At 42.3% G+C, this 10921-nt stretch overlaps 1 protein-coding gene across 1 annotated transcript in view; it reads left to right on the top strand.

Annotated features, from left to right (window-relative positions):
* Positions 1-1219: 1219 nt before the first annotated feature.
* The window catches only part of pde4d (phosphodiesterase 4D, cAMP-specific), a 203691-nt gene continuing 193989 nt past the window's right edge, over positions 1220-10921 (top strand). The window contains exon 1 of the mRNA XM_013914808.1: positions 1220-1235. The gene's annotated coding sequence lies outside the window, so the exon portion shown is untranslated. The remainder of the gene's footprint in view (positions 1236-10921) is intronic.

The raw sequence follows: 10921 nt of genomic DNA on the forward strand, positions 1-10921 counted from the left end.
TTTTTTAGAAATTGAAAAATAAATAAATAAAGTATTTTCATCTTGCGCCTGAGATGGATGAGACGGGCTGAAAACGCAGTTTGATTCAAATATCATCGTTATTATCTACCCTGTGAAAAAAGACTCTGTGCTACTGCTGCTCATGCTTTTGCCCGAAGACTTGCTGGAGTAAAAGCAACCTGACTAATTCCACCTCTTGACTGAGGGGAGAATCCCTCTTGACCAAACACCATGGCTCCAGCCCCTCGGGAGCAAAAAGAAAGATGTCTGAGTGTGCATGTTATCAAGTGAGTTGTTATCAGTACCACTGATAGCTAGAGAGGCTTCCGTGATATACAAGCAGAGCAGATGCTCACTGGCCCTGGAACACAAGCCATATCTGTCCGTGTGTTGTTGGGAGCATTTGCAATTCATGTCTTTCGGAGCATGCTATATTCCCTCTGGCCACTGAAGCAATAGGGTGTCACATCATCTGTAGAACTGCAGCAGCTATGTAGTAAAACATGTCAAACACGATTCAGTCTTTGTCGCTGTTTGCGACACAGTCCTTATTTTCATGTGAACAGATGCTAAAAAGATAAGCAGATAATCTATCGTGAGGATGGAGTGACCCGTCAACCCCCATCATAATTCTTTTATTACAATCATGTAATAATTAAACATGTCAGCGCCTGAGCTAAGTTTAAAAAGACGGAGCAGGATTGTACTATTTTAAACTAATAATCCATGCTGATAAATCACCCTTTAAAAAAAGGGAAAAGTATCCTGACAGATTAAAACCAACCACTATAATTAATCTCTGGCTTCTTTATCTGTCCACTTGTTCGCCGCTCTTTCGTAATGGAAATCTTCCCCACCGCTGCTCACACTGTAAATACTACAGTAATTCCTCTTACTCTGTCATACTCCACAACTATGAGTTTGTCCACAATCATGAGAAGCTTCAGCAGCAGGAGGAAGAGGAGGGGGGCGGGGAGGGCCGGAGAATGAGGCGCACGCCATTGGCCAAGAGTCAGAAAGAACTTTAACAGGATTGGCTGTAAGCCTGGGAGCTGGCAACAGAGTTTCCTCCTTATTCCAGAGAACATCAGTGAGCAGTGGAGTGGGACTTGCGGTGTGTGAGATGCACACAATACACTTTTGTTTGTTTTTGATCTTTCATTTGGACTCAGAGAGGAAACAGAAGATTAGAGGACAAATAATCTCTTTCTGGAACTTTCTGAGAAGGATTTAAAGTAAGTTCTGACATTGCCCTCCCTTTTCTGTCTGTCACTCCTCTGTATTGATAACAGTAGCTGTAGGACAGTGGCTTATCTTTCTGTGGACTTGGCAGTGGAGCTAAAGTCACACACGTGCGATTGTAATATGACATCAGAGCAAATACTGATACAGTGTGACAGCGGTTATAGTAAACACTCACACCATCATCACCAGCTCATCACTACAGCTAATCAAATACTAGAAGCCATCTGCATGTGTGTGCAAGTAAGTGCGTGCGGTTGGTTTATGTGTAAATGCACATGCGCTGGACTTAGATTCAGTGTGTTGGAAGAATGCATAGAAAGCAGGCTTGTGCTTTAGGGGAGGGACCGGTGCAGTGCGACTTCACAGTCACCAACCTCATCAGCAAACTTGTCACTGCAATGCTTTGCATTGACAGAGGAGCTCAAGGACTCCCCTCCCAAAATCTCCTGGTGTGACTTTCAGGCTGCGGGGTGGTTGTGGCGGTAGTCGGCTATAAATAGGCCTGCTCCAAATTGTGCTGCAGTCACACATAAATTCAGGGTGGGGGAAGAAAGAACACAGTCATTGCTTCTTCTTCTTCTTTTTTTGTTAGATTTTTTGTTTAAGAAAACTTTGTTCCTTCCAGAATATGATTGATAATACACACTGCAGGATAACCTGTTACCCATCTTTCATCTCTTTATCATAACAGCAACAGCCTTATGAATGGGAAAAGAAGGAGAGGAAGGTAAACAAACAGTGTTTCCTGGGAGTCTGTCTCCCAGTGTGGACTGACTCAGTTAATGCACAGGGTGTGAAAAGTGTCAGTTAGTAATGTTAAACTGTCACATGCTTTGCTCTCTTGATTTCCATAGACGTGATTATCAAATTTCCAGTCAAACCAGCTCGCCAGATTGTTAAACAGGTGTGTTAGAGCCCATACAAGAAGCTGGGCTTTGTCTCGGGATAATGTGTGCTCGCTTGTGTGAACACAGGAAAAGTTTCAAAAGTTAGATCATATTCACACAGCGTTACACTTTCATTGGATCCAGGAGGCTTTAATGTGGCTCCAGATGACCAGCTAACAAACATGTGGACCTGTTTATGTGTTGCACCTCACAGATGGAGACTGTGATTCATGACATGACCGTGACCACTGTTGTGATGTCACGGTGACTCTTCAGCACACCTTATTTGTGAAGCCAGTTAAAAGTTGTGGAAATGATGACACTTCTTGTCTCCTTTGTAGTTTCTAAGTGGTGCGATTTTTAATACCTTCCTGTCTGTTTAAGCTCCTTGTTGTTATCGTGCTGAACACAGTGAGCCCTGTGTTGTACCTGACCTCTACTATGCAAATATAGTAGAGTGCCGCACTCCACCTCCACATGGATTAATCAGCGAGATGCAAGCGACACACTAAGCCCATTGTTTCACCTGTGCGGCACCTGAGTGCGTCGATAGTGGCTGAAACCGCAAGCTTAGACTCTGACCTACATGAAGGAGTGTTTGTGCTCTTTTCCACTTTGCAGAGATCAGAACAAGTCAGATTAGGATGAATAATGAATAACTGTGCTCACTAGACAATGACTGCATTAAAACCACCAACATGAAAATGTTTAATCTTACGAGCCTCTTTCTTTATCCCTGGTGTTATGTTGAGCTGGGTCTCTTTTCTGAATGAGTGCTGCTGCTGCTCAGTGTGAATGCAGAGTAATGAGCTTGGCTCAGTGCACTGTGTGTGTAGTGTGCAGGGACAGGAGGCATCTGCACTGCTGCTGATGTCTTTTGTATCAGTCTTGTAATGAAGGTCTCTGCAGGTTTTGGCGAACTGTCCGCACACACTGCATGTGGACAGCCGTGATGATGCTTAAGACCTTAACTCAGAGTGACAATGTCAACTCCAGTGTTTATCAGACTTTGTTGTTCTCGGATGGCTCAATTAGCATGAGAGGCTTTGAGTTAAATAGCGATATAAGTCTTGTGAGTTTTCAGAAGTGAGGGGTCAGGGGTCAAGCAATAGCGGAGTACCGCAGTGTTTGTGCCAGTAAAGTCAAATGTCACAGGCTTCCCTGAGCCATTCTTGGCTGTTTATGAGTGGGAGTTAATGGAAAATTATATCATTTGCTTCCCAAAGCATATTCATTATTGTAATAATGGCAGTGTTTATTTTCTTCTGTTCTACTGGCAAGTAAGAGCATGCTAAAGTCCTCCAAAGCTCTCAAGCAAAAGCACTGCAATATGCATACGTACTCGCTGACACGCACGCACAAGAACATATAAGCAGGCAAAGCCAACAGCATTTAAGTGCCTTTTTATTGGAAACTGTTTTCTCATAACCATAAGCAGGAAAATCTCTGTACTCTGGATGTTAGGAGTCATTTTGGGACTATCCAGTTTTTTTTGCGGAGCTTGCAGATAGTTAAAGTCAGGTCATGATCTCTCGCCTTAGTTGTGAGATCACCAGCAAAGAAATAAACTCTCAGCAATTAATGTTACATCTGTTTTCCATTTCAAGGTGACATGACACACGCTTTTTGAGTCATGAATTGTTTGCTGCTTATTCAGAGGGTGTTTCTCTGACTCCAGATGTTTGGCAACATTGTAGCGATTCCAGTACAAAGCACGCTGTCTGATATTAAGTCCAAGGACAAATGTGACATGTAATAACGATATCCCTTGGCGTGTAAAGACTTAGACAGACACGTGTTTAACAGTGTCGACAGAAATTTACAAGAAGATCGATTCTCCACCATTCGACCTCAATGAAGCTAATAAAAAACCCACGAGCATTCAGCACAGCTGGAAAGCACCAAAAGAACCGCAACACAAAGTCTTACTAATAAACCACACTGTAATGACCAGCAGTAGGGCAGATTTAGTCTTTAATTGAAGTCATGTACACAGACATAAGCAGATGACATTTCTTGAGGATCTCTACCTCTGCAGCTTTTGTGTGTGATGACTTTGCTGCGTTAAACAGGAAGAATGACCTTTGAGGGACACGAGAGAGGAGAAGAAGAGAGAAGCATCTGGGGCCTGCAGCTTACTTGCACTTCCCTTTCCCTTTGTCACTCTGGAAGTCCTGCCATTGTGCTTGTTGGCTTTTCTTTTTTTAAAAATAAAGTTTAAGAGCTTAAACTACTTTTATAGAAACACAACTAGGGATTTGGGAACTGCCCAGGGACTTAATTGTGGAGAGAATGGGGGTGGTGGGGGTTGGATGGGCTTGATAATGTCTCTAGAGGGTGGTGGTATGTGCTCGTTATGTTTTGGTCATCTCCTTCACAGCACATCCCCGTGCTTTATTTAACAAATACAAAATACTTTGTTTTCCTCAACCTCGGAAAACTTTCCGTAAACAAATGTTGACATTTTCCAGTGTTTGGACTGGGTCACAGCGATGCTGCTCCTGGTCCAGGAGACCAGAAAGGCTTTGTGCTACTGGAGACTTGAATAGTGTTTTCTTTGAAACTCGACTCGTTTTTTGTTGTTATTCCACATTGGGTTGCTGTGTCACACACAGACACACACATACACAGAGAGTCCACGTCCAAGATTAATAGCGAAACGAGAGCGTTCAGCATTTAATGATCGTTCCAGTCCCACCACAACGTCTCCAGCACAGTCAAACAACTGGATTGAGTTTCACTGTAACATGTCAAATCGTTTCTCACTGAGAACTGATTGCACTGCTTGGAGTGAGCACAACCCACAGAGTAATTGGAGTTAAGTGCCTTTGACAGCTAGTGTTTGTACAAGGAAGGGATGAATAAACATCAAGGGTGGCAAATGGATTACTTGACTTTTTTTTTGTCTGGCAAGAAAACACAAAATGACCCCCTTTAGCTCATGATAACTAGCCTCCACCCACAGCTAAATTATATCTAGTATATGAGCAGCTTATCAGTAGAGATGGCCTGCCAGTTGGCTAGCGAGTTTATAATTGGTCATTTGGTCAGGTGTTGTGGAGTATTTGTGAGGTCATGACCCTGATAGAAATCCTGCTTGGTCCAGGACGTTATGAACAGAGTGATATCTGCTTGCCACGATTTGCTTATCCTGCTGCAGCATTTAGCACTGTCTTCACTAAGCACAGCTGTCTATTTAAACTGGCTAAGCTCCGCCAAACTGTGTTGGGAACAGTCCAATCATGTTGCAGGACAGAGTAATCCTGTTTTCACTGGGTTCATACGGTTGGTGCGTTGAATTCTGCCTCTCCTGCATTAACAGCATGGTATGCTACAATAACACTTGTTATCCAACATTTTCCCACCCATGGAACTTTGGGAATAATGCCCCATGCATTCATGAACTCTCAAGTAGCCTGCCTCTTCAGAAGAAAAGTGACAGGAAATAACACGAGTGTTCGATTTTCAGGTTTTGCAAAGTTATAAAAAATTCAGAGATAAATTGCGTGTGTGTTGTTTGCTGGTTTCTACTTTTAAACTGTCCATATAAACACTCATCCAGTATTTACATTTTTACTTATTATACATGTTTATCGTTTTAATGGTTGAGTTAAAATGTTTGCTCTGCAGATGGCTTTGCTTTAGGCTTATGTAAGATCATCTATAACTGTTCAATATTGACATTCATAAAAACTCTTACCATCCATGAGAATATAACTTGTCTTTGGGCGTGGCTTATGGGTAACTAAACAAAACAGAGAGAAAATGAGGCTTTCTCCCCCAAGGCTCTTTCCTTATTCTGGGGAGTGCTTCCTGTTGATACAGCAGGCTGGGGTCAGCAGTGAAAGTAATCTTGTAATTTCTCTGAGGCCATTCGCATTGCTAGGATCTTCCTGTTATATTAGCTTCTTGGGAACTATAACTTGCGTCACAATGATGCATTTTCCTCACTAATCATGTGGAGAATGTTTCCGCGTAGAAGTGAAAGGTTAGTGTGACAGCTTTCTTCTTCTGTTTCGCATCATCGTGACATCCAGTGGGCTGAGCTTTTTGATTTATGTTGCTGTTGACCCGCTCATTGCAAATATGTGTATTAATATCCATCTATCTGATGTGATGTCACAAGTGGTGGCTGATTTGTCCAACAGGGGTTTTTGTTAGTTTAAACGGAGAAAAAACATTTATCTGTTTTGTTAGTGACATGTGTTAGCCAGCTGAAGCACAGAAGAAGGATTTATGCACTCAGATCAATCGATCTCACTTTGTAGAGCACTGGAAAATATTTACTGGAGATGAAAAAGTAGACTTCTCTGCTCTGTACTGAACTCAGTGTCAACTATACGGACAAAAGCATTGGGCCAGACCTCTTAATCTTTGAAATCAGGTGTTTTCATTTCCATTGCTGCAGGTGTATAAAATCAAGCACCTAACAATGCAGTATGCAGTATAGTTATTTTAGAGAGCTCAATTAATTTGAGTGTGGTACTGTAATAGGAAGCCACAGCCGCAACAAGTCAGATTATGAAAGTCTTTGCACAATCTATATATGACCTCAGCAAGTGGGTGATGTTGTTGGCAGCATTAATACTTGTGCATTATAATACATTGTATGTTAATTAGCTTGTGGTTGTGTCCTGCTGTTTTTTTATATGGATACAAACTGATTAAAAGCTGGGACTTTATTTTCTGCCTGTGTCCCCAACCTTTGTTGTCATCAGCTTTTTTCAGAGCCATCTTCATATATCGTCTCGTGCCCATTCTGATTTTGAACTCTTGCTGATATCTGTTAGTTCTTTTATCTAGGCTGTTATTAAAATCCTTTATATTGAAGCAATGATTTTTATGCTGTCATTGATAAATCTGTGGTGAAAAAGTAGCTGGAAGTGCACAGGAGGAGTCAACAGTACTGAACAGGCCACTCACAGTAGTTTTACAGACTGTGCCAATGTGATGTATAGTTTGGGGAGGTGCACATTAGCCGTAGGTTACATTGTAAAGTTTCAGTGGGGTTACTTACAGCGTGTAAACGCCTTGTAATGTAGGTGTAGGCAGTCCAGTACTTACCTTAGTGTGTTTTGAGTTACATATTTTTATTGCAAGGGTACCGAGGAACTCAATGTGGTACTCATGTATGCAACATACAGCAAGCTACTCACTTAACCCTCATTTACTCTGGTGAGTGAGTAATTGGATCAGAAAATGCCAGCTATCAGCTCTGTCACAGATAATCAACTCATGTGAAACTTCTTCTTCCCATGCGGCTGGCTAAAACAGGAGGTTTTCACTAATCTGTTCTCTCTTTCTCCCTCTATGGTGGCGGGAGGCTGGAGCATATTTCAGCTAATTTTGGACATGAGACAGAGTAGACCTTGGACAGATTCATGCTCAGATCCTCACCTACAGGACATTTAGAAACGCTAACATAATATAGAGGTCTCCGGATGCAGTTGAAACCCACGAACAGGCCAACACCACAGTCCTTACTTTCTTAATCAAGTTGGGAATCACTCAGTAAGTCACAGTCTTGCTAGCACAGTGCAATAGTAAAGCCCCAATAAAACTCTCCGTCATTTACAGATATCTGTATGCATCATCGCACTCGTATCTATCCTCATCCTATCCTTATTCTAATAGTCCCTCACACAGACATGAGATTGCACTAAAATGAAATGTTCCTATTCGAACAACACAGACTCTCATGCAAAGTAAAAAACGACATTGTTTATCGACAGTTTTTCTCTTCAAATGCTTTCTGTCCTAAAATGTCACTCATGCTTTGCTTTCTCACTCCCACTCTCCTTTCTTTCCCCACCATATTTGGTGGAACAGGGTTTAATGCCATGAGACCGTTTAAGGATGCTGGATCACAGGTCTCAGAGAGACCTAAATGCATTTCACATCTCATAACATGTTGTCTTATAGCATAAAGGTGGGTCACTTATGTAGTCGCAGAGTTTTGAACAGTGAGTTGTGCCAAAAAGTATTCACATAGTGCTTTGATGCCTGCAGAGGTCAGGCCAGGTGTTTATGACATGTCTATGAAAAAGAGCTTTTCTAACTCTTCTGGTCTTGTGTATCTGTACGATTAGCTTGCTATGCCCCTTTTAAATGGTTAAAAAGAGAATTCAGGGGATTGTGATCAGTCTCTTGTCCTGTTTCACTTTGAAACACCGAAAATGACTTACAGTGTTAATTAATGGCAAATGTTTTCTCTTGATGAACCAGTTGTGTAAGCATATCTGCTGGAAAGTATTTGGGTTTATAGCTGACCGTTATTACGTAGACAATATGGCAACATTTCTCTGTGGTTTTTGGTGCTGTTTCAAATTGGCAAATCTGATTATCACGGGAGGTTTGTTGGAGAAAAAAAAAGAGCCCTGCTCTGTATTTCTGCCACTGGAAATGTTTTTATAAAAATAAGATTACAGATATGTAATCAGCTTTCTGGCTCTCCTGATATAATCCGAGGCTAGACTAAGCCTCAGAGGGTGGGTCTTCTTTACATAACATGACAAGAAATCAGAAACACGAAATCATAGTGAGAGCAGCAGAATTTTGCTGCTCTCATTGGTTTGCCTGCTATGATTAACCCCTTAGCAGTCCTACAAATTTACAATTAGTCCCCTAAACCATCCAATGTACCGTGGGCGGTACGTCCGACTGCTAACAGGTTAACCCATGGTGACCTTAACACAGCGTTCCCATGAGAGGAAACTCCTCCAGTATACAGAAGCCATAATTTCTCTGAACCATGTAGTTCAGGACAGCTCAGCTGATTAGAATCACTTATTTGTACAATGGCACCACAGAATGCAATTACTTGGAGTAAAGTTTGTAAGAGATTATATTTCCTCCAGATATGAAAGGTTTTGTTGCATATAATGTTCGATATAGAATGCTAGATAATGGTAGATTAAATCAACAAGGGGTGCCATGAATAAGATGCAGAAGAGGACTTGTAGATTAAAGGAAGACTCAAAAAACACATAGGATCGAAATGGGAAAAATATCATATCTATACTGATATGGACTGGGTAATGTGTGAGGAACAATGAAAATGATAAACCTACAGACGGCTGACTTTAAAGACACCCTGAAATCATGCAGCTGGCTAATCCATTTGGCCAAAACTTAATTGCAGCAACTCATAATGGTACTTAGCAGTTTGTACGGCCCCCACATGCTTGTATGCAGGGCCTGACAACGTCAGGTGATGTCTTGGAGATGTCCTCTCAGATCTGGACTAGGGCATCCCTTCCTTCTGGACAGTCTGAGGTGCAGCCTGGCGGCGCTCTTGGTAGCATTATATGGATTTAGGTCAGGCGAGTATGCTCCTACCTGCATATTGAGGTTGGGTGCTGTGGTGCACCAGGAGGACCCCAGGATCTTCTGCATCAGCGTAGGGTCTGAGAACAGGTCCAAGGATTTCACCCCAATAACTAATGGGAGTCAGGGTGCCGTTGCATAGCCGGTAGAGGTCTGTGCATCCCTCCATGGACATGTCTCTCCAGACCATCACTGATCCACTACCAAACCAGTCATGCTGAATAATGTCACAGGCAGCATAATGGTTTTCACGGCTTCATCAGACTCTTTCACCTTTGTCATATGTGCCCAGGGTGAACCTGCCAGGAGTGGACCGGCAATTCTGGTATCTATGGTAAATTCCAATTGGGCTCCTGTGCCAGGCAATGAGCACAGTGCTGACTAGAGGACATCAGGCCCTCAGGGTGCCCTCATTAAGTCTTTTTCTGATTGTCTGGTCAGAGACATTAACACCAGTGGTATCCCGGAGATAATCTTCTAGGGCTCTGGTAATGCTCATCCTGTTCCTCCTTGCACAGATGGGTTAAGGATCTTCTACATGCGTGTCCAGCTCTCCGAGAGTAACTGCCTGGAATCTCGTTCATGCTCTTGAGACTGTGCTGGGAGACACAGCAAACCTTACAGCAACAGCATGTATTGATGTGCCATCCTACCTACCCGTCCTACCTCTTTAGTATGGCGTTATTTTTGTGCCACTATTCTGAGCGCACGTAAAAAAAAAAATTGAGCGCACGTAAAAAAAAAAATTGGCAGGTGCAAGTGTTGCATTTTGAGGAGAAATTTATTTTGAGCAAAGAAAAGCTAAATTTGAGTGAACAAAATTCATTGCTGCGTGCAAAAATGTATTTCAGTGTTTGCTAGCAGCCCCTGCCGCTCAGTATTTGCACTTGCGCTTGCTCGCAATGTGCTGCTTGCGCTCTCAACATTTCTGCCCATGCGCGCTCAACTCTTTCTGTACACCGTTATATTTGTGCCACAAAACCAGCCAATCACAGACTTGGATGCAAAAAAATCGGATTGGCTTTTTTGGTCTCCAGTCAGCTCGAAATGACGAAACGCAATATCCCAGAATCCATTTCGTCCAAAACTCAAACGAGGCAGTGGCGAGGAACACAGAGTGGCGGAGTTTGAAATATTACTTATTCTGGGTCACAAAATAAACTTTTAAGATATTTTCATGCGAGAATGGTGCTGTGTAAACTTCTAATATCTGCTCGATTTATCAAGACATTACATATTTGCATAAGTGCTCTGACGTTTTCAGAGATGCCTGTTACCCACCAGCTGACCGGGTGGTCACTCGGGTTAAACATAATATATAAGGCTGAACTGACAAAAAAAGAAATCACTGACTACACCACCGGGTATAATAGGAAAAACCATAAAGCCTTTGAACTAAAACAAACGCTGTTGTGACAGTGATGTACACTGTCTTGTTGGTATATATGTATGATTTGTATCAC

The sequence above is a fragment of the Pundamilia nyererei genome, unplaced genomic scaffold, assembly GCF_000239375.1.
Source record: "Pundamilia nyererei isolate P.nyererei 1_Seehausen unplaced genomic scaffold, PunNye1.0 scaffold00006, whole genome shotgun sequence".
NCBI lineage: Eukaryota > Metazoa > Chordata > Actinopteri > Cichliformes > Cichlidae > Pundamilia > Pundamilia nyererei.